The 21,638-nt window shown below is 38.8% G+C and overlaps 1 protein-coding gene across 4 annotated transcripts in view; it reads left to right on the forward strand.

Annotated features, from left to right (window-relative positions):
- Positions 1-21,638, forward strand: part of TFDP2 (transcription factor Dp-2) — a 208,473-nt gene that overhangs the window by 13,878 nt on the left and 172,957 nt on the right. The window contains exon 1 of one of the 4 annotated variants that reach the window (XM_052649244.1): positions 1,061-1,148. The exons of the other annotated variants lie outside the window; for them this stretch is intronic. The gene's annotated coding sequence lies outside the window, so the exon portion shown is untranslated. Of the gene's footprint in view, positions 1-1,060; positions 1,149-21,638 lie in introns of those variants that run through there. 4 annotated transcript variants of the gene reach the window in all.

Consider the following 21,638-nt stretch of genomic DNA (forward strand, 5'->3'; position numbering starts at 1 on the left):
GTTACAGCTACTCTTGGTCTTAGTTCTTGTTATCTTGTACAAATCCCATTTTATGTCAAAAGGGGTATGAGAGATCAGTTGCTAAGGATGGAGAAATTAAAAAAAAAGTTGTGTTTTCTGGATTCTTTTGGGCCTACGGTCGCAGGTTTGCCTTTCTGACTTCTTGTATTAATATTTGAAACTTATCAATTTAAGAATTTTCTGCAAGAAAAGTTTTCTTATTTTTAGTCCCATTCTCCAGGGGTAAAACCACTTTTTTTTTTTTTAAGTTTTTTTATTGAAAGGTGATAGGTTTCTAAAATAGGACAAATTTTCACTGATTAAATAACACCTCTGTGTAACTAGCACCATAGATCCAGAAACAGACCATTGCCAGCACCCTGCTGGCCCTTTCCATTCATGAACACCTCCTCCCCAAGGGAACTGTACTGACTTCTAACAGTGTGAATTTGTAAGACCACCTTTGGCCATATCTGCTTTTAGCTCTTTTGATGGTTATCACATTTAATGGTGTAATAATTGCAGTACTTTTTAAAAAAAGCCTTTTTACTTTGAACTAATTTTAGGCTTACAGGAAAAGTAGTTTCCTAATCTTAACATTTTCATAACCATAGTATAATTATCAGGAGCAAGAAATTAATGTAACTCATGGACTGAGGAGCCTGGTGGGCTACAACCCACGGGGTCAGAAACAGTTGGATGCAGCTTAATGACTAAACAGTGACAGACAACAATATTATTAACTAAACTACAGATCTTAATTTTAATTTCATCATTTTTTCCCAGTAATACCATTTTTCTGTTCCAGGATCCTTTTCAGTATTGCACATTGCAATTGTCTCTTCTTAGTTGTTTCTTCGTAGTACTCTCTAACAGCCTTCAGTTTTTCTTTGTTACATGATCTTGATACTTTTTGAAGAGTACTGATCATATATTTTTGATCAGTACTGGCCTTAATTTTATTTTGTCCAGTGTTGCTAATTGGAATATGATTATGCATTTTTACTAAAAATATCACAAAAAATGATGTGTCTTTTTGTCTTTCACAGAGTCTTAGCCCTGGACTACCAAGGAAGTCCTTATCCTAAAATTGATACAGAATCTTAAAGGACCTCAAATAGCCAAAATAATCCTAAAAGGGAACAAAGGTAAAGGACTCACACTTGCCAATTTCAATACTTATTACAAAACTACAGTAATCAAGCAGTATGATACTAGCATAGAGGCAGACATAGAAATCAGTGAAATATAATAGCCCAGAATAAACCTTTGTGTATACAGGCAGATTATTTTTGACATGGATGCCAAGACCGTTCAGTGGGGAAAGAACAGTCTTTTCAGCAAATGATGTTGGGAAAACTGAAAAAGAATAAAATTGGGCCTTTATACCATATATGAAAATTAACTAAAAATGAATCAAATACCTAAACTTAAGACCTAAAACCATTAAACTCCTAGAAGAAAACATAGGTAGGAATCTTTATGACTTGGGATTGATTTCTTGGACATGATAACAAGCACAGGTAACAAAAGTAAACAGATAAACTGTACTACATCAGAAATTAAAAATGTACATCAAAAGACACCATTAATAGAGTAGAAGGTGGCCTGTGGAATGGGAGAAAATATTTGCAAATCAAGTATCTCAAAAGGGATTAATATCTAGAACACGTCAAGTACTTCTACCAGAACCCAAACAACCTGATTCAGAAATGAGCAAAGGACTTAAACAGAAATTTCTCCAAATAAAATGTGCAGATGGCCAAAAAGCACATGAAAAAATATTGAACATCCACTCATCATTCAGTTCAGTTCAGTCGCTCAGTTGTGTCCAACTCTTTGCGACCCCATGAATCGCAGCACGCCAGGCCTCCCTGTCTATCACTATGTCCTGGAGTTCACTCAGACTCACATCCATCGAGTCAGTGATGCCATCCAGCCATCTCATCCTCTGTCGTCCCCTTCTCCTCAGGCCCCCAATCCCTCCCAGCATCAGAGTCTTTTCCAATGAGTCAACTCTTTGCATGAGGTGGCCAAAGTACTGGAGCTTCAGCTTTAGCATCATTCCTTCCAAAGAAATCCCAGGGCTTATCTCCTTCAGAATGGACTGGTTTGATCTCCTTGCAGTCCAAGGGACTCTCAGGAGTCTTCTCCAACACCACAGTTCAAAAGCATCAATTCTTCGGCACTCAGCCTTCTACACCGTCCAACTCTCACATCCATACATGACCACTGGAAAAACCATAGCCTTGACTAGACGGACCTTAGTCAGCAAAGCAATGTCTTTGCTTTTGAATATGCTGTCTAGGTTGATCATAACTTTTCTTCCAAGGAGTAAGCGTCTTTTAATTTCATGGCTGCAATCACCATCTGCAGTGATTTGGGAGCCCAAAGAAATAAAGTCTGACACTGTTTCCACTGTTTCCCCATCTATTTCCCATGAAGTGATGGGACCGGATGCCATGATCTTCATTTTCTGAATGTTGAGCTTTAAGCCAACTTTTTCACCCTCCACTTTCACTTTCATCATGAGGTTTTTTTAGTTCCTCTTCACTTTCTGCCATAAGGGTGGTGTCATCTGCATATCTGAGGTTATTGATAGTTCTCCTGGCAATCTTGATTCCAGCTTGTGTTTCTTCCAGTCCAACGTTTCTCATGATGTACTCTGCATAGAAGTTAAATAAGCAAGGTGACAACATACAGCCTTGACGTACTCCTTTTCCTATTTGAAACCAGTCTGTTGTTCCATGTCCAGTTCTAACTGTTGCTTCCTGACCTGCATACAGATTTCTCAAGAGGCAGGTCACGTTGTCTGGTATTCCCATCTCTTTCAGAATTTTCCACAGTTTATTGTGATCCACATAGTCAAAGGCTTTGGCATAGTCAATAAAGCAGAAATAGATATTTTTCTGGAACTCTGGCTTTTTCGATGATCCAGCGGATGTTGGCAATTTGATCTCTGGTTCCTCTGCTTTTTCTAAAACCAGCTTGAACATCTGAAAGTTCACGGTTCATGGATTGCTGAAACCTGGCTTGTAGAATTTTGAGCATTACTTTACTAGTGTGTGAGATGAGTGCAATTGTGCGGTAGTTTGAGCATTCTTTGGCATTGCCTTTCTTTGAGATTGGAATGAAAACTGACCTTTTCCAGTCCTGTGGCCACTGCTGAGTTTTCCAAATGTGCTGGCATATTGAGTGCAGCACTTTCACAGCATCATCTTCCAGGATTTGAAATAGCTCAACTGGAATTCCATCACCTCCACTAGCTTTGTTTGTAGTGATGCTTTCTAAGGCCGAGTTAACTTCACATTCCAGGATGTCTGGCTCTAGGTGAGTGATCACACCATCGTAATTATCTTGGTTGTGAAGATCTTTTTTGTACAGTTCTTGTGTGTATTCTTGCCACCTCTTCTTAATATCTTCTGCTTCTGTTAGGTCCATACCATTTCTGTCCTTTATCGAGCCCATCTTCGCATGAGATGTTCCTTTCAGTTCAGTTCAGTTCAGTTGCTCAGTGGTGTCCGACTCTGTGACCCCATGAATTGCAGCACGCCAGGCCTCCCTGTCCATCACCATCTCCCGGAGTTCACTCAGACTCGCGTCCATCGAGTCAGTGATGCCATCCAGCCATCTCATCCTCTGTCGTCCCCTTCTTCTCCTGCCCCCAATCCCTCCCAGCATCAAAGTCTTTTCCAATGAGTCAACTCTTTGCATGAGGTGGCCAAAGTACTGGAGTTTCAGCTTTAGCATCATTCCTTCCAAAGAAATCCTAGGGTTGATCTCCTTCAGAATGGACTGGTTGGATCTCCTTGCAGCCCAAGGGACTCTCAGGAGTCTTCTCCAACACCACAGTTCAAAAGCATCAATTCTTTGAAGTTCAGCCTTCTTCACAGTCCAACTCTCACATCCATACATGACTACTGGAACATGGGGTTCTCAAGGCAAGAATACTGAAGTGGTTTGCCGCCCTTCTCCAGTGGACTACATTCTGTCAGACCTCTCCACCATGACCCGCCCATCTTGGGTTGCCCCGCGGGCATAACTTAGTTTCATTGAGTTAGACAAGGCTGTGGTCCTAGTGTGATTAGAATGTTCCCTTGGTATCTCTAATTTTCTTGAAGAGATCTCTAGTCTTTCCCATTCTGTTCTTTTCCTCTGTTTCTTTGCATTGATCGCTGAAGAAGGCTTTCTTATCTCTTCTTGCTGTTCTCTGGAACTCTGCATTCACATGTTTATATCTTTCCTTTTCTCCTTTGCTTTTCGCCTCTCTTCTTTTGACAGCTATTTGTAAGGCCTCCCCAGACAACCATTTTGCTTTTTTGCATTTCTTTTCCATGGGGATGGTCTTGATCCGTGTCTCTTGTACAGTGTCACGAACCTCATTCCATAGTTCATCAGGCTCTCTATCTATCAGATCTAGGCCCTTAAATCTATTTCTCACTTCCACTGTATAATCATAAGGGATTTGATTTAGGTCATACCTGAATGGTCTAGCAGTTTTCCCTACTTTCTTCAATTGAAGTCTGAATTTGGCAATAAGGAGTTCATGATCTGAGCCACAGTCAGCTCCTGATCTTGTTTTTGTTGACTGTATAGAGCTTCTCCATCTTTGGCTGCAAAGAATATACTCAATCTGATTTCGGTGTTGACCATCTGGTGATGTCCATGTGTAGAGTCTTCTCTTGTGTTGTTGGAAGAGGGTGTTTGCTACGACCAGTGCATTTTCTTGGCAAAACTCTATTAGTCTTTGCCCTGCTTCATTCCGTATTCCAAGGCCAAATTTGCCTGTTCCTCCAGGTGTTTCTTGACTTCCTACTTGCATTCCAGTCTCCTATAATGAAAAGGACATGTTTTTGGGATGTTAGTTCTAAAAGGTCTTGCAGGTCTTCATAGAATGGTTCAACTTCAGCTTCTTCAGTGTTACTGGTTGGGGCATAGACTTGGATTACTGTGATATTGAATGGGTTGCCTTGGAAACGAACAGAAATCGTTCTATCATTTTTGAGATTGCATCCAAGTACTGAATTTCGGACTCTTTTGTTGACCATGATGGCTACTCCATTTCTTCTGAGGGATTCCTGCCCGCAGTAGTAGATATAATGGTCATCTGTGTTAAATTCACCCCTTCCAGTCCATTTTAGTTAGCTGATTCCTAGAATGTCAACGTTCACTCTTGGCATCTCTTGTTTGACAACTTCCAATTTGCCTTGATTCATGAACCTGACATTCCAGGTTCCTATGCAATATTGCTCTTTACAGCATTGGACCTTGCTTCCATCACCAGTCACTTCCACAGCTGTGTATTGTTTCTGCTTTGGCTCCATCCCTTCATTCTTTCTGGAGTTATTTCTCCACTGATCTCCAGTAGCGTGTTAGGCACCTACTGACCTGGGGAGTTCCTCTTTCAGCATCCTATCATTTTGCCTTTTCATACTGTTCATGGGGTTCTCAAGGCAAGAATACTGAAGTGTTTTGCCATTCCCTTCTCCAGTGGACCACATTCTGTCAGACCTTCCCACCATGACCCGCCTGTCTTGGGTTGCCCCGTGGGCATGGCTTAGTTTCATTGAGTTAGACAAGGATGTGGTCCTAGTGTGATTAGATTGACTGGGAAGATCCCCTGGAGAAGGAAATGGCAACCCACTCCAGTACTCTTGCCTGGAAAACCCCATGGATGGAGGAGCCTGGTAGGCTACAGTCCATGGGGTTGCAAAGCGTCGGACACGACTGAGCGACTTTCCCTTCCTTTCCCTTCCCTTCCCTTCCTGTGAGTATGGTTTCAGTGTGTCTGCCCTCTGCTGCCCGCTTACAACACCTACCATCTTACTTGGGTTTCTCTTACCTTGGTCGTGGGGTATCTCTTCATGGCTGCTCCAGCAAAGCGCAGCCACTGCTCCTTACCTTGGAAGAAGGGTATCTCCTCACCGCCGCCCTTCCTGACCTTCAACGTGGGATAGCTCCTCTAGGCCCTCCTCGCGCAGCCACTGCTCTTTGGACATGGGGGTTGCTCCTCTTGGCCGCTGCCCCTGACCTCGGACGCGGGGTAGCTCCTCTTGGCTGCCGCCCTTCGGGCATGGGGTCCTCCCGGCTTCTGCCCATGACCTCGGACTTGGGGTAGCTCCTCTCGCCCGCGCTTAATGCAGCCACCCAGCTGCTTCAATTCAGTTCAGTTGAGTAGCTCAGTGGTGTCTGACTCTTTGCGACCCCATGAATCGCAGCACGCCAGGCCTCCCTGTCCATCACCAACTCCCGGAGTTCACTCAGATTCATGTCCATCAAGTCAGTGATGCCATCCAGCCATCTCATCCTCTGTTGTCCCCTTCTCCTCCTGTCCCCAATCCCTCCCGTCCTCAATCCCTCCCAGCATCAAAGTCTTTTCCAATGAGTCAACTCTTCGCATGAGGTGGCCAGAGTACTGGAGCTTCAGCTTTAACATCATTCCTTCCAAAGAAATCCCAGGGTTGATCTCCTTCAGAATGGACTGGTTAGATCTCCTTGCAGTCCAAGGGACTCTCAAGAGTCTTTTCCAACACCACAGTTCAAAAGCATCAAATCTTCGGCACTCAGCTTTCTTCGCAGTCCAACTCTGACATTCATACATGACCACTGGAAAAACCATAGCCTTAAGGAAATGCACATCAAAACCACAGTGAGACCCGTCACGTCTATTAGGATGAACACCTATCGAAAAAAAAACAACAGAAAGTAACAAATATTGGTGAAGATCAGAACCTTGGTTGGTGGAGAAATTGAAACTCTTGCACTGTTAGTGATGTAAAATGGTACAGCTAGTGTTGAAGACTGTATGGAAGTTCCTCAGAAGTTCAGAGTAGAGTTACTGTGTGACCAGTAATTCCACCTCTGGGTATATACTCATAAGAATTTAAAGTAGAGTCTCACAGCGATATTTGTCCCCTCATGTTCACACTCATGTTCACAGAAGATGGAGGCTACCCAGTTGTCCATTGACAAATGAGAGGATTAGAAAATGTAGCATATACACGCAGTGGAATATTGTTTAGCCTTGAGAAGGAAGAACGTTCTGACACGTGCTGCAACTTGGGGGTACTGAGGACATTGTACTAAGTGAAATAAGCCAGTCACAAAAAGAGAAATATTGTTTGATTCCACTTATATGAGGCACTTAGAGTAATCAAAATCATAGAGACAAAGTAGAATGGTATTTGTCAAGGGATGGGGAAAGGGTGAATGTTTAGTTACTGTTTATGTTAACGTGGAGATAACGATTACGTAGTTTCAGTTTTTCAAGATGAAAAGCTGTCTAGAGATTGGCACCGCAATGTGAATGTACCTGAAGCTACTGAGCTCTACCTTGAAAAATGGTTAGGATAGTAAATTTTACGTTATGTGTATTTTAACCACAATTTTTAAAAAATCTGAAAAAAGTCCATCTTTACCCAATGATTGGACGTGCCACCTTTGTCATACACTGATTTTTCATATGTATTTAGGTCTAATTCTGGACTTTGTCCACTGGTCCTCTGGCCTGTTCGTGCATTTGTTCCACAATGTTTTAATTATAGAGGCTTTATAGTATATTTTAATGTGTGATATGGTTGTTTTCCCTTCATAGTTTTTCTTTTCCAGTCCTTTCCTAGTTATTCTTGCCTGTCAACTTGTCTAACTGTGTAAAATGGCTAGTTAGTATTTTTATTTGGATTACGTTGAATCTATAAATTAGGGAGAATTTGTATCTGTAATGCTCAGTTGTCTTATTCAAGAACAGGATATATCTCTCTGCTGCTTCAGTCTTCTTTAGGAGTATTGAAAAATTTCCTCCATTTTTTTTTAAAAGCTTTATTGCACTATAATTCACATACCATAAAAGTCATCCTTTAAAGTATATGACTCTGGTTTTTGGCATATTCACATCACCATCACCTAATTCCAGAACATTTCCATCCTCCCAGAGAAGCTACCCGTTAGCGGTCGCTCCTCATTCCCTTCTCCCTTCTGGCCCTTGGCAACTGCTAATTTACTTTATGTTTCTTGACATAAATGGAGGCATATAAAATGTGGCTTTTCGTGAACTGCCTTCTTTCACTTAGGGTAGTATTTTCTAGGTTTATACCTGCTGTAACTTGTACCAATACTTCATTTCCACTTTATTGCCAAACAATGTACATTCTATTGTATAGATAAAAGCCGTTTTAGTTATCCATTCATCAGTTTGTGGGCATTTCATGTTTTTTTTTTTTTTTTTTACAGCTTTTGGCTGTTATAACGTTGTTGTGAGCATTCACGTGTGGGCTTTTGTGTAGACATGTTTTCAGTTCCCTCATACAAGTTTTATACGTTTCTTACAGTTTATTGTTAAGTATTTAATTTTTCCTACTATTGGACTGTTGTTACCATTTTAATTCTCCTAGTATTTATTGATCTTTGTGGTTTTCTGTATTGCTTTTGTTGCTATACATAAGTTAAACTCAGCTATAGTTTAACACATTGGTCCTGTTGTCTGGCTTTGGTGTAAAGGTTATACTGACCTCATCAAATGAGGTTTTGAAGAGAACTCTTTGGAAGGCAATGGGTATTCTTCCATTTTGGGGGTGGTTTGCCATACATATATCTCTTAGAGCACACTTCCTAATTGTGTTGATGACGTTTTGTGTAATCTCTCACTGACTTTCTTATTTTATCTGTTTGGCTCATTACTGAGAGGCGTATGTTAAAAAATCTTTTTTGTAATTGTAGATTTCTCAGTTTCCCCTTGTAAATGTGCCCCTTTTTTTGCCTTATATATTTGTGAGCTGTGTTATAACATACATCCAAATTTAGAAGTTTTGTGTCTTCCTGCTGAAAAGAACCTTTAATCATTATATCCTTTTAATTCTCTATAATGCTATTATTATAAAGATCATTTGTCTATTTAGAGTCACATTGTCTTTTTTCATCCTGTTACTTTCTCTGGAGGTATTTTTATATATATATATATATATATTTTATACCGTTCTTATTTTTTTATTTGTCTTGAATTTCCTTTGCATTCTCAGTTTCTTATTTCCATTTTTTTGAAGTATATCCTTTGGATGTCTCTTTATTGAATGTCTATTGAAGATAAACTCACTAAAAATGTTTTTTATTTCACCCCTATTTTTGAAAAATAGTTTAGGATTCTGTTCTATTCTCTATCATTTTCCCTTAGCACCATGAAGATATTAGTTCATGATGTTTTTACTTTTACTGCTAGTGACAGCTTACTGCAGCCTGATTGTCATTTGTTTGTAAATAATCCACCTTTCTCTCTGCCTGCATTTCCCCCCCTATTTAAAAAAAATTGTGGCAAAATACACATCAAGTTTGCTATCTTAACCATTTTAAAGTATACAATTCACGGTTACTAAGTGTATTTGCTTCTTTCTACAGCAGTCTTCATCTTAAAATCTGAAACTCTGTACCCATTAAATAATATCTCCCCTTCCCTAGCCCCTGACAACCACCATCTGCTTTCTGTCTCTATGATTTTGATTAAGTAGTTGTATAAATCATAGAAGTAGGATCATACAGTATTTGTGTGATTGGCTTATTTCACTTAGTATAGTGTCCTCAAGATTCATCCATTTTATAGTGTCATAATTTTCTTCTTCTCTAAGTTGTATAATATCCCACTGTATGTATGGACGTATCATATTTTGCTTATCCCATTCATCTGTTGATGGCTACTTGGCTTATTTCCAAATTTTAGCTGTTGTAAATAAGGCTGCTGTGAACGTGACTATACAAGTATCTCTTGTACAGAAATAAAAAACTGGACCCTGCTTTCAGTTTTTTGAGTATATACCCAGAAGTAGAACTTACTGGATCACATGGTAATTCTACTTTGGCTTTTTTCAGGAGCTTCCATACTGTTTAAATGCCTCACCATTTTATATTCCCACGGGCAGTGTACAAGAGTCTCAATTTTTGTACATTCTTGCCAACACTTGTTTTGAGAGAAGCCATTCTAATGAATGTGAGGTAGAACCTCACTATGCTTTTATTTTGCCTTTTTCTATTGATTTGTGACATTGAGTATCTTTTTGTGTGCTTGTTGGCCATTTGTACATCTCAGAGGAAATCTGCTCAAGTCTTTGCCCACTTTGAATAGTGTTGTTTGGATTTCTTTTGGTTGTTGAAGTATGTTAAATTTTGTGCAGTATTTTGTGTATTTTGGATATTGATCCCTTGTTGCATGTGCAATTTGCAGATATTTGCTCCTGTTCTGTGGGGGTGCTTTTTTACTTTGTGGATTGGATCTTTTGATGCACAAAATTTAGTTTTTTCGTGAAGTTCTGTCTGTTTTTCCTTTCGCTGCATGTGCCTTTGGTGCTCCGACTCCCAAGGCCTTGCTCTTGTCACCTTAATTTTAACACCATTGAAAGTCAAAAGTTTTGATTATTTGTGTTGATAAAAATCCTCCATGGCTGCTGAAAACTGCTTTTTTTGGTGAGCTCAGCATTTGAGGGAACATTTGTTTTAATTTAGCCAGCATTTCTAGATGTTTGTGAAGGTGCAATTTATAGCTCACTACATTGGCAGAAACAAGTATGTCATTTGGGGAGTATAATTTCTTTCCTCTTTTCTTTTTCTGAAATTCCCTTTTAGTTGGACATTCTAGATTGGTGCTCTTGGTTGTTTTTTTTTCCTAAGTTGAAAAGCTTTTTGTTCTAGTTTGTGGGAAATTTCCTACCGTTTCATTACTTTTCCTCCTTCTTCCCTTCCTTTCCTTTCTCTCATCTTTCTTTCATTTCTTATGTTTTGTTAATTTGGTCCCTTGATTTCATGTTAGACTTTCCTCAGTTGTTCAGTAAACTTTGGCCATCTGTTCAGATTAAAGAGTAAGGGAGTAAAAACTCTGAGGGGAGTTGTTAACTGCAAGTCTTAACACAGGGTGACTGAGTGATTGAAGGTCTTTTGGGTCAGGTTCCCTGTGGAGGAATCTCCTAGTCTCCTGGTTGATTGGCTTGTGTTCTGGAAGCTGATTTGGGTTGGGGGCTAACAGATCTTTAATCTCTTTGTGGTATGCTGCGACATACCACCCCTATGTGTGCCTGATTTCTGCATCCTGTCTGGTTTACTGTCTTAAGGTAAATCACTTGTCTCTTGTTGGGGTACAGGAGAGGCAGTTTCTTGGCTACGTATGTGGTAAGGCTTCTGAGTGAAAACTGTTTCCTTTTTTTAAAATGTATTTATTTGGCTGGGCTGGATGTTAGTTGTGACACACGACACACGGGATCTTTAGCTGTGGCATGTGAGATCTATTTCCCTGACCAGGGGCTGAACCCCTCCCTGGCGCCCTGCATTAAGAGCATGGAGTCTTAGCCACTGGTCCACCAGGGAAGTCCCCTGAAAACTGTTTTTATTCAGCCTTTCAACCAGTGTTCTGTTTTCAGCCACGAGCCAGACCTCTACCTTCAGATATCTCCAGTTTTCAAGCCTTTCTGTTGTGTTTGCAGCTGTTGGTTTCATACCCTCGTCCATGCTGACATGCATATGTTTGGCTTGTTCTGTTTTACCAAGCCAGCTTCACCTTTCCTCTGTCTAGCTTCAGTAAGCTTTGTGTATGTCCCCCATCAGCTAATGTCTCCTTTCATGAGACATATGTATTTGTGTTTTGATGGGTTTATCTTTCTTTAGTCCTTTAGCTTCATTTTAGTGTAGATTCAGAAGAGAATGGATGTAAACTTCTGTTTTCATATTTAGCAAATGAATCTGATGGATAGCTACCTGTACAATAAAAGAATGACATTAGAACATTTTTTCACAGCATATACGCGAACTTAAAAAATGGATTGAAGACCTAAATGTAAACCTGAAACCATAAAACTCCTAGAAGAAAACAGGCATAACACTCTTTGACATAAACTGTAGCAACATTTTTTTTTTTGCATTTGTCTCCTAAGGCAAAGGAAACAGAAGTAAAAATAAAAGGACCAACTTAGAAAGCTTTTGCAGAGCAAATGACACCATCAACAAAAGAAAAAACCAGTAAATGGGAGAAAATATTTGCAAATGATATGACAGATAATGCCCAAAATATATAAACAGCTCATACACATAAATATTTTTTTTTAAATAGGCAGATAATCTGAACAGACATTTTTTTTCCCAAAGAAGACATATAGATGGTCGTTAGGCACAAAAGATGTTCAGCATTGCTAATTGTCAGAGAAGTGCAAATTAAAACCACAATGAGGTATCATCTCACACTTGTCATAAATGGTATCATCGAAAGACCGCAAGTAGCAGATGTTGGTGAAAATGTGCAGAAAAGTGCACTCACTGTTAGTGAGAATGTAAATTGGTGCAGCCACTAGAGAAAACAGTATAGAAGTTCTCCAGAAAACTAAAATAGAGTTACCAGCAATTCTGTTCCTGTGTGTACATCCAAAGAAAACGGAAACCACTAATTAGAAACGATTCACACACCCCGTCACACACCCCGTTTTTAATAGGAGTGTTGTTACAATAGCTGAGACATGGAAGCAGTGTAAGCATCCATCACCAGATGAGTGGGTAAAGAAGATATGGTATACATAATGTATACTGTGTAAGACTGTCCTCTCTTCAATGAAATACTACTCAACCAGAAAAAAGAACGAAAAATTTCCATTTGCAGCAACATGGATAGCTTGGAGGGTGTTAGTGAAATAAGTTAGAGAAAAATAATTACTGTATGTTATTACTTGTATGTGGGATCTAACTAGTGATGAATAATATTATTAAACTAGTGAATATAATAAAAAGAAACAGACTCAGATATAGAGAACGAACTAGTGGTTACCTGTAGGGAGAGGGAAGAGAGAAGGGTAAAATAGGGTTAGAGGATTAAGAGGTGGCAACTACTAGGTGTAAAATAAAGAAGCTACAAGGATATATTGTACAACATAGTAATAAAGCCAGTATTTTATAATAGCTACAAATGGATTATAGTCTTTAAAAATTGCGAATCATTATAATGTCCATCTAAGCATATAGAATGTTGTCGATCATTTATACTTTGATTTTAAAACAGAAAGAACCTTATACATTTTAAATATATTCACTTAAAAATAGTATTCTTACAAATTCAGAAATTACTTCCATCTTCCTCTTCCTCTAATGTTTATTTCAGTTTCATATCTTGGGTAAAGGATAGAAGGCTAGGTAGATATATGATATATGCGGGAGTGCAGAAGGACAGTGGAAGACAGACAGAGGGAAAAGGAAGAAGGGATCTCTTGATAACAGAAGTTGAGTGCTTAGATGTAGGTAGCAGTAAGGCATTAATGAGGTAATACCGCCATCTTCTGGCTTCTGAAAACCCACGTTCCTTGTAATTTTATCTTGGAGTCCCACATGTTGCTACGTTGCATCATGTGTCAGATTTGGAGAATTTGGTCTTGTTTAGTTCTCTACCTTATTGTAGAAGAGGACTTTTCATTACCTAGAATTTGATTGCAATAATTATAGTTTTTCAAGTTCCTTAAGTAAGGATCCTGTCTACAATACTGCAGAAACCATATCCGGATGCTGTGTACCTCAGATGATTATTTCTACTTATTTAAAAATAGAAGTATTATTTCTCTACGAAAGAAAATACAGAATTAAAAGTTAAGTCGGTGTTATGTAGATACTTTGTGTTAATGATAAAAATATAGAATGTATAAAAGATGTAAGTAGCTCATCTTATTATTTGATCCAAGAAAAGAAAAAGGTATTTTTCCCACTCTGTTGTATATCCAGACAGTTCCTTTCCTCGGAGGTGGTCTTCTTTCTCTGTGTAGATACTGGTGTCAATATTTTTCATCTTGTATGTTACAACATTATTTTGTATTTCTCTTTTATAGAGAGATTATGTGTATATATATATACACACACACGTACATATATATATACATGTACATATATATATGATTTTTATTGGAGGAGAGTAGTTTTATACTGTTGTGTTAGTTTCTGCTACACAGCAAACTGAGTCATTTATATATATATACATGGACCTACTCTTTTTTTAGACTCTGTTCCCATATACCTCATTACAGAGTATTGAGTAGAATTCCCTGTGCTATATGATAAGTTCTTGTCAGTTATCTATTTTATATATAGAATATATTTTTTCAATGTTTAAAATCTATTTCTTTTCTGTCCTGTATCCTTTGCCCATTTTCTTTAGGCTCTTGTTGTTCTATTTATTTATAGGAGTTTTCATAGGCTAGAGAGTAGTTCTTTTTCTGCAATGGGAATTGCAGATACTTTTTTCCAGTTTATTTCCTTAGGTGTTTCTTTATTGTGTTTTCTTTAAATGTAAAAAAGTAGTTATATCAGTTTTCTTCCCTTGATGACTCCTGGTTTGAGTTCATATTTTAAAAGAATTTTTCTACATAGACATTAAAAAATCTAACTTCCATTTTTTTTCCAGTACCAAAGCATTGCATTGGATTTTTTGATGCATCTGGAATTTCTTTTGAATGAAGTACAAATTATGGCTCCAATTAATTTTTTTCAGTTGATTACTCAGTTGTCACATATCCCATTGCTATTTATTGAATAATCTACCTAAACCATTTATACTTTACTAATTTGAACTGTGGTGTTGGAGAAGACTCTTGAGAGTCCCTTGGACTGCAAGGAGATCCAACCAGTCCATTCTGAAGATCAGCCCTGGGATTTCTTTGGAGGGAATGATGCTGAAGCTGAATCTCCAGTACTTTGGCTACCTCATGCGAAGAGTTGACTCACTGGAAAAGACTCTGATGCTGGGAGAGATTGGGGGCAGGAGGAGAAGGGGATGACCGAGGATGAGATCGCTGGATGGCATCACTGACTTGATGGATGTGAGTCTGAGTGAACTCCATGATGAACAGGGAGGCCTGGCGTGCTGCAGTTCATGGGGTCGCAAAGAATCGGACACGACTGAGCAACTGAACTGAACTGAACTGAATTTGAAGTATCAACTTTAATATATACTAAGTTTCTTTGTAGATTTAGGTCTATACTTGCACTTGTTTTTCTGGCCCATCAACCTATATGCTTTTTGATTAACAGTGTATATTTTAATTATTGCAATTTTATAATTGGTTTAGTAATTAGATGTGGCTAATCCTTACTCTTTATTTCCAGAATTTATGTTGTTGTTTTGCTTATTTTTCCATATTAAGTTTTTCGTTTTTGCTTATCCCATACTTTATTTTCTGTCCATTAAAGAGTTATTTTTTTATTATGGTGTGTCTTAGTCACTTTAGTTGTGTCCGACTCTTTGCAACCCCAGGGACTGTAGTCCGCTAGGCTCCTCTGTCCATGGGATTCTCCAGGCAAGAATACAGGAGTGGGTTGCCATTTCCGTCTGCATTTATTATGGTTAATTACGTATTAAATTTACCACTTTAACTCCTTTTTAGTATGTAGTTCATGTTTTTGTGTAACCTCCGGCATCCATATCATAACGCTTTTCATCTTGTAAAACTGAAACTCTATATGAATTAAACAGTAATCCCCCATTCCCGTCTCCTGTGCCCTAGCACCCAGCAACCACCATTCTATTTTCTGACTCTCATTTTGCCTACTGTAAGTACTTCATAAAAGTAGAATCATTGAGTATTTTTCTTTTTTCTGATTGGCTTATTTTGCTTGGCATAATGTCCTCGGGATTCATTCATTGTGTCACATGAATGATTTCCCTTAATGATTCCCTTCCTTTTTAAGACTGAATAATATTCCATTGTATGTATACGTGTACCATGTTTTGTTGGCCTATTCTTTTGATGGTCATGATTGCGTCCATGTTTTAGCTATTGTGAATGATGCTACTGTGAACATGAATGTACAGATACCTCTTTGAGACTCTGCTTTCAGTCCTTTAGGGTATCATCCCAGAAGTGGAATGGCTGGATTGTATAATAATTCTGTTTTTAATTTTTGATTTTTGGGGGAACTGCCATACTATTTTAAATAGCAGCTCTACTGCTTTACATTTTGCCAACAGAGTGCGAGGATTCCACTTTCTCACCATCCTCACCACACTTACTGTTCTGTTTTGTTTCTTTTTTTTGCTAGTAGCCATTTGGGTGTGAGTTGGTAGCTCATTGTAGTTTTGGTTTTTAGTACCCTATGATTATTAATGTTGAGCATCTTTTTATCTGCTTGATGTTCAGTCACTCAGTCATGTTCAGCTGAGACTTGCTCAAACTCGCGTCCATTGAGTTGGTGATGCCATCCAACCATCTCATCCTCTGTCGTCCCCTTCTCATGCCTTCAATCTTTTCCAGCACCAAGGTTTTTTTCAGTGAGTTGGCTCTTCGCATCAGATAGCTAAAGTACTGGAGCTTCAGCTTCAGCATTAGTCCTTCCAATGAATATTCAGAGTTGATTTCCTTTAGGATTGACTGGTTTGATCTCCTCGCTGTCCAAGGGGCTCTCAAGAGTCTTCTCCAACACCACACTTCAAAAGCATCATTTCTTTAGCACTCAGCCTTCTTTATGGTACTACTCCTAAATGTGTTTATAGGACACTCATATTTCTTCTTTGGAGTAATATCCAGTCAGATCCTTTGCTCGTTTTTGAATTGTGTTATATGTTTTATTGTCATTGAGTTTTAGTTCTCTATGTATTTTGGGTTTTAATCCCTATCAAATTTTTGATTTGCAGATCCACACACCGCCACCCCCCGCGACAGCTTCTGTGGGTTGCTCTTTTACTCTGTGCATAGAGTCTTTTGATGTTCTAAGTTTTTTAATGTTCATGATACGTTTTTTATTTTGTTGTCTATACCTCTGGTGTCATATACAAGAAATCATTGCCACATAAACTATTTTACAACTTTTACCCTGTGTTTTAAGAGTTTTACAGTTTTAGGTCTTACATTCCAAATTAATTTTTAAATCATTCAATCTAATTAGAAAATAAGATATTGTTAACTTTATTGTGATTTATTGTATCTCTTGGTTAATTTGGGAGAAGTTAGTTTATTATGAATGGGAAAGACTAGAGATCACGTCAAGAAAATTAGAGATACTAAGGGAACATTTCACACAAAGATGAGCACAATAAAGGACAGAAATGGTATGTACCTAACAGAAGCAGAAAATATTGAGAAGGCAAGAATACACAGAAGAACTATACAAAAAAAGATCTTCATGACCCAGGTAACCACGATGGTGTGATCACTCACCTAGAGCCAGCCATCCTGGAATGCAAACTCAAGTGGACCTTAGAAAGCATCACTACGAACAAAGCTAAACAAAGCTAGTGCAGGTGATGGAATTCCAGTTGAGCTATTTTGGATCCGAAAAGATGATGCTGTGAAAGTGCCGCACTCAATATGCCAGCAAATCTGGCAAACTGGAAAACTCAGCAGTGGCCACAGGACTGGAAAAGGTCAGTTTTCCAATCCCAAAGAAAGGCAATGCCAAAGAATGCTCAAACTACTGCACAGTGGCACTCATCTCACACACTAGCAAAGTAATGCTCAAAATTCTCCAAGCCAGGCTTCAACAGTATGTGAATTGTGAACTTCCAGATGTTCAAGCTGGTTTTAGAAAAGGCAGAGGAACCAGAGATCAAATTGCCAACTTCCACTGGATCATCGAAAAAGCAAGAGAGTTCCAGAAAAAAATCTACCTTTGCTTTGTTGACTATGCCAAAGCCTTTGACTGTGTGGATCACAACAAACTGTGGGAAATTCTGAAAGAGATGGGAATACCAGACCACCTGATCTACCTCCTGAGAAATCTATATGGAGGTCAAGAAGCAACAGTTAGAACTGGACATGGAACAACAGACTGAATCAGGAAAGGAGCAAGTCAAGACTGTATATTGTAATTACATTGTATAAGCTTATTAAACTTATATGCCGCATACATCATACGAAATGCTGGGCTGGATGAAGAATAAGCTGGAATCAAGATTGCCTGGAGAAATGTCAATAACGTCAGATATGCAGATGACACCACCCTTAGCAGAAAGCAAAGAAGAACTAAAGAGCCTCTTGAGGAAAGTGAAACAGGAGAGTGAAGAAGCCAGCTTAAAACTCAACATCCAGAAAACTAATATCATGGCATCCGGTCCCATCACTTCATGGCAAATAGATGAGGAAACAATGGAAACAGTGAGAGACTTGATTTTTTTTTGCTCCAAAATCACTGCAGGTGGTGACTAGCCATGAAATTAGAAGACACTTGCTCCTTGGAAGGAAAGCTATAACCAACCTAGATAGCATTTTAAAAAGCAGAGACATTACTTGACCAACAAAGGCCCTTCTGGTCAAAGCTATCATTTTTCCAATCATCATGTATGGATATGAGAGTTGGATTATAGAGAAAGCTGAGCACCAAAGAACTGATGATTTTGAACTGTGGTGTTGGAGAAGACTCTTGAGAGTCCCTTGGACTGCAAGGAGATCCAACTTGTCAATCCTAAAGGAGATCAGTCCTGAATATTCATTGGAAGGACCGATGGTGAAGCCAAGACTCGAATACTTTGGCCACCTGATGCGAAGAAGTGAGTCATTGGAAAAGACCCTGATGCTGGGAGAGATTGAAGGCGGGAGGACAAGGGGACGACAGGGGATGAGATGGTTGGATGGCATCACTGATGCAATGGGCATGAGTGGCATGGGCATGGGAATGTCTGATGGGTAGGGTTCACAAAGAGTTGGACGTGACTGAGCAACTGAACTGAATTTGTTACGATTTTGCTTTTTTTTATGTAAGAACTTCAATTTAAGTCTGAATTTGGCAATGAGGAGTTCATGATCTGAGCCACAGTCAGCTCCCGGTCTTGTTTTTGCTCACTGTATAGAGCTTCTCCATCTTTGGCTGCAAAGAATATAATCAATCTGATTTCGGCGTTGACCATCTGGTCATGTCCATGTGTAGAGTTTTCTTTTGTGTTGTTGGAAGAGGGTGTTTGCTATGACCAGTGCGTTCTCTTGGCAAACCTGTATTAGCCTTTGCCTTGCTTCAGTCCGTATTCCAAGGCCAAATTTGCCTGTTACCCCAGGTGTTTCTTGACTTCCTACATTTGCATTCCAGTCCCCTATAATGAAAAGGACATCATTTTTGGGTGTTAGTTCTAAAAGGTCTTGTAGGTCTTCATTCTGTGTGGATCACAATAAACTGTGGAAAATTCTGAAAGAGATGGGAATACCAGACCAACTGACCTGCCTCTTGAGAAACCTATATGTAGGTCAGGAAGCAACAGTTAGAACTGGACATGGAACAACAGACTGGTTCCAAATAGAAAAAGAAGTACGTCAAGGCTGTATATTGTCACCCTGCTTATTTAACTTCTATGCAGAGTACATCATGAGAAACGCTGGGCTGGAGGAAGCACAAGCTGGAATCAAGATTGCCGGGAGAAGTATCAATCATCTCAGATAAGCAGATGACACCACCCTTATGGCAGAAAGTGAAGAGGAACTAAAAAGCCTCTTGATGAAAGTGAAAGAGGAGAGTGAAAAAGTTGACTTAAAGCTCAACATTCAGAAAACGAAGATCATGTCATCTTGTCCCATCACTTCATGGGAAATAGATGGGGAAACAGTGGAAACAGCGTCAGAATATTTTTTTGGGATCCAAAATCACTGCAGATGGTGATTGCAGCCATGAAATTAAAAGACACTCCTTGGAAGGAAAGTTATAACCAACCTAAATAGCATATTGAAAAGCAGAGACATTACTTTGCCGACAAAGGTCTGTCTAGTCAAGGCTATGGTTTTTCCAGTGGTCATGTATGGATGTGAGAGTTGGACTGTGAAGAAAGCTGAGCACTTTTGAACTGTGGTGTTGGAGAAGACTCTTGAGAGTCCCTTGGACTGCAAGGAGATCCAACCAATCCTTTCTAAAGGAGATCAGTCCTGGGTGTTCTTTGGAAGGACTGATGCCAAAGCTGAAACTCCAATACTTTGGCCACCTCATGCGAAGAGTTGACTCATTGAAAAGACTCTGATGCTGGGAGGGATTGGGGGCAGGAGGAGAAGGGACAACAGAGGATGAGATAGCTGGATGGTATCACCGACTCGATGGACAGAAATTTGGGTGAATTCCAGGATTTGGTGATGGACAGGGAGGCCTGGCGTGCTGCAGTTCATGGGATCGCAAAGAGTTGGACACGACTGAGCAACTGAACTCAACTGATGTAAGAACTTGGCATTTTTTTCCTTTTTTAAAATCCCTACATTTTCCTTCTTGATTTTTTCCTTTTTTTTTTCTTGCTATTGTAAATTCGGAAATTTTCACCATTAATTCTTCTAACTAGTTATCAGAAGGCATACTTTTTATGCATAAGAAAGCTGTTAATTTCTGAGCATGAATTTTGCAATCTGCTTTATCACTTGTTTGAAAGATCTTTCCAGTTGATTCTTTGGGGCTTCTCTGTAAACAGTCAGATCATCTGTAACTAATGATAACTTTATCTCTTCAGTCACTGTATATACATCTGTTATTCTTCTGTGTGGTTGCATTGGCTGATATCCATAGTACAATGTTAAATAATAGTGGTGAGGGGTAATAATAAACATTATTCCTTCTTATTCTTTAAACGGACTGTTTCTTTAATGATACCTGATGAGAAATATATCCGTAAGTGCTGAAAGGCATGTGATAAAATTCTGTATGCATTCTTATTAAAATATAATCTTCTCAAGTATTAATCATTTTTCTGCTATTCGGTGTTGATAATGAGAGTTTACCAAAGCTGTATAATGAATGCATCTTAAATCTTATCATATCCTTTAAAAGTATAGTTTAGTATTTGCTTTAAAGGCATTAATAGTTAATTATTAATAATAATTAAAATGTATTCTTATTGATAGAACTTATTTGTAAGAGTATTCCCCAGTTGCTCTTTAAATGGGAAACCTTTTGACCAATTAATTTTTTTCTGTAGTAACTTGTCAGCTTAGATTTTCTGCCTCTTCTGGAGATAGTTTTTGGTAACTCATTTTGTCCAGGTCCTCAGTTTATCTGCTCCCAGGCTAAAAAGGCGCTCTTACGTTTTTTTCAGTTTCATCTGACTTGGTGTTAATTTTCCCTGTTTATCTTTTCCTATGCCGTGTATTTGTTTAAATACTGTGTATTTGATTATTGTTTTAAAAGATGTAGGTGTTAGATTATTACTCTTTATTTTCTTTTTTTTTACTTAAATGTTTGCCTTACCTGAGATTTTTTGTTTGTTTGTTTGTTTGTTTGTTTTCACATATTTATTGGGGGCCATCGGGGAGGGGGCTGTACTTGAGGTATTTAAATAGTATGTGGAATAATATAATAAACCCCCTTCATATCTGGTAATTCTGCTTATACAGTCTGACATGTAGCTGAAACCTTTGTTCCTTAGCTTAAATGCTTTCCATCTTTTGCACAGAGAAGAGAAATTCGGTATTGTGTGTGTTAATTTCTGTGTGCATCTTACGTTTTTATTCTTTTAGGCACTATGCATTTTTTTGCATGGAAAATTAGAGATACCAAGGGAACATTTCATGCAAAGATGGGCTTGATAAAGGACAGAAATGATAGGGATCTAACAGAAGCAGAAGATATTAAGAAGAGGTGGCAAGAATACACACAAGAACTGTACAAAAAAGATCTTCACGACTCAGAAAATCACGATGTGATCTATGTGTGATCACTCACCTAGAGCCAGACATCCCGGAATGTGAAGT

The sequence above is a fragment of the Budorcas taxicolor genome, chromosome 1 (assembly GCF_023091745.1).
Source record: "Budorcas taxicolor isolate Tak-1 chromosome 1, Takin1.1, whole genome shotgun sequence".
Taxonomy (NCBI): domain Eukaryota; kingdom Metazoa; phylum Chordata; class Mammalia; order Artiodactyla; family Bovidae; genus Budorcas; species Budorcas taxicolor.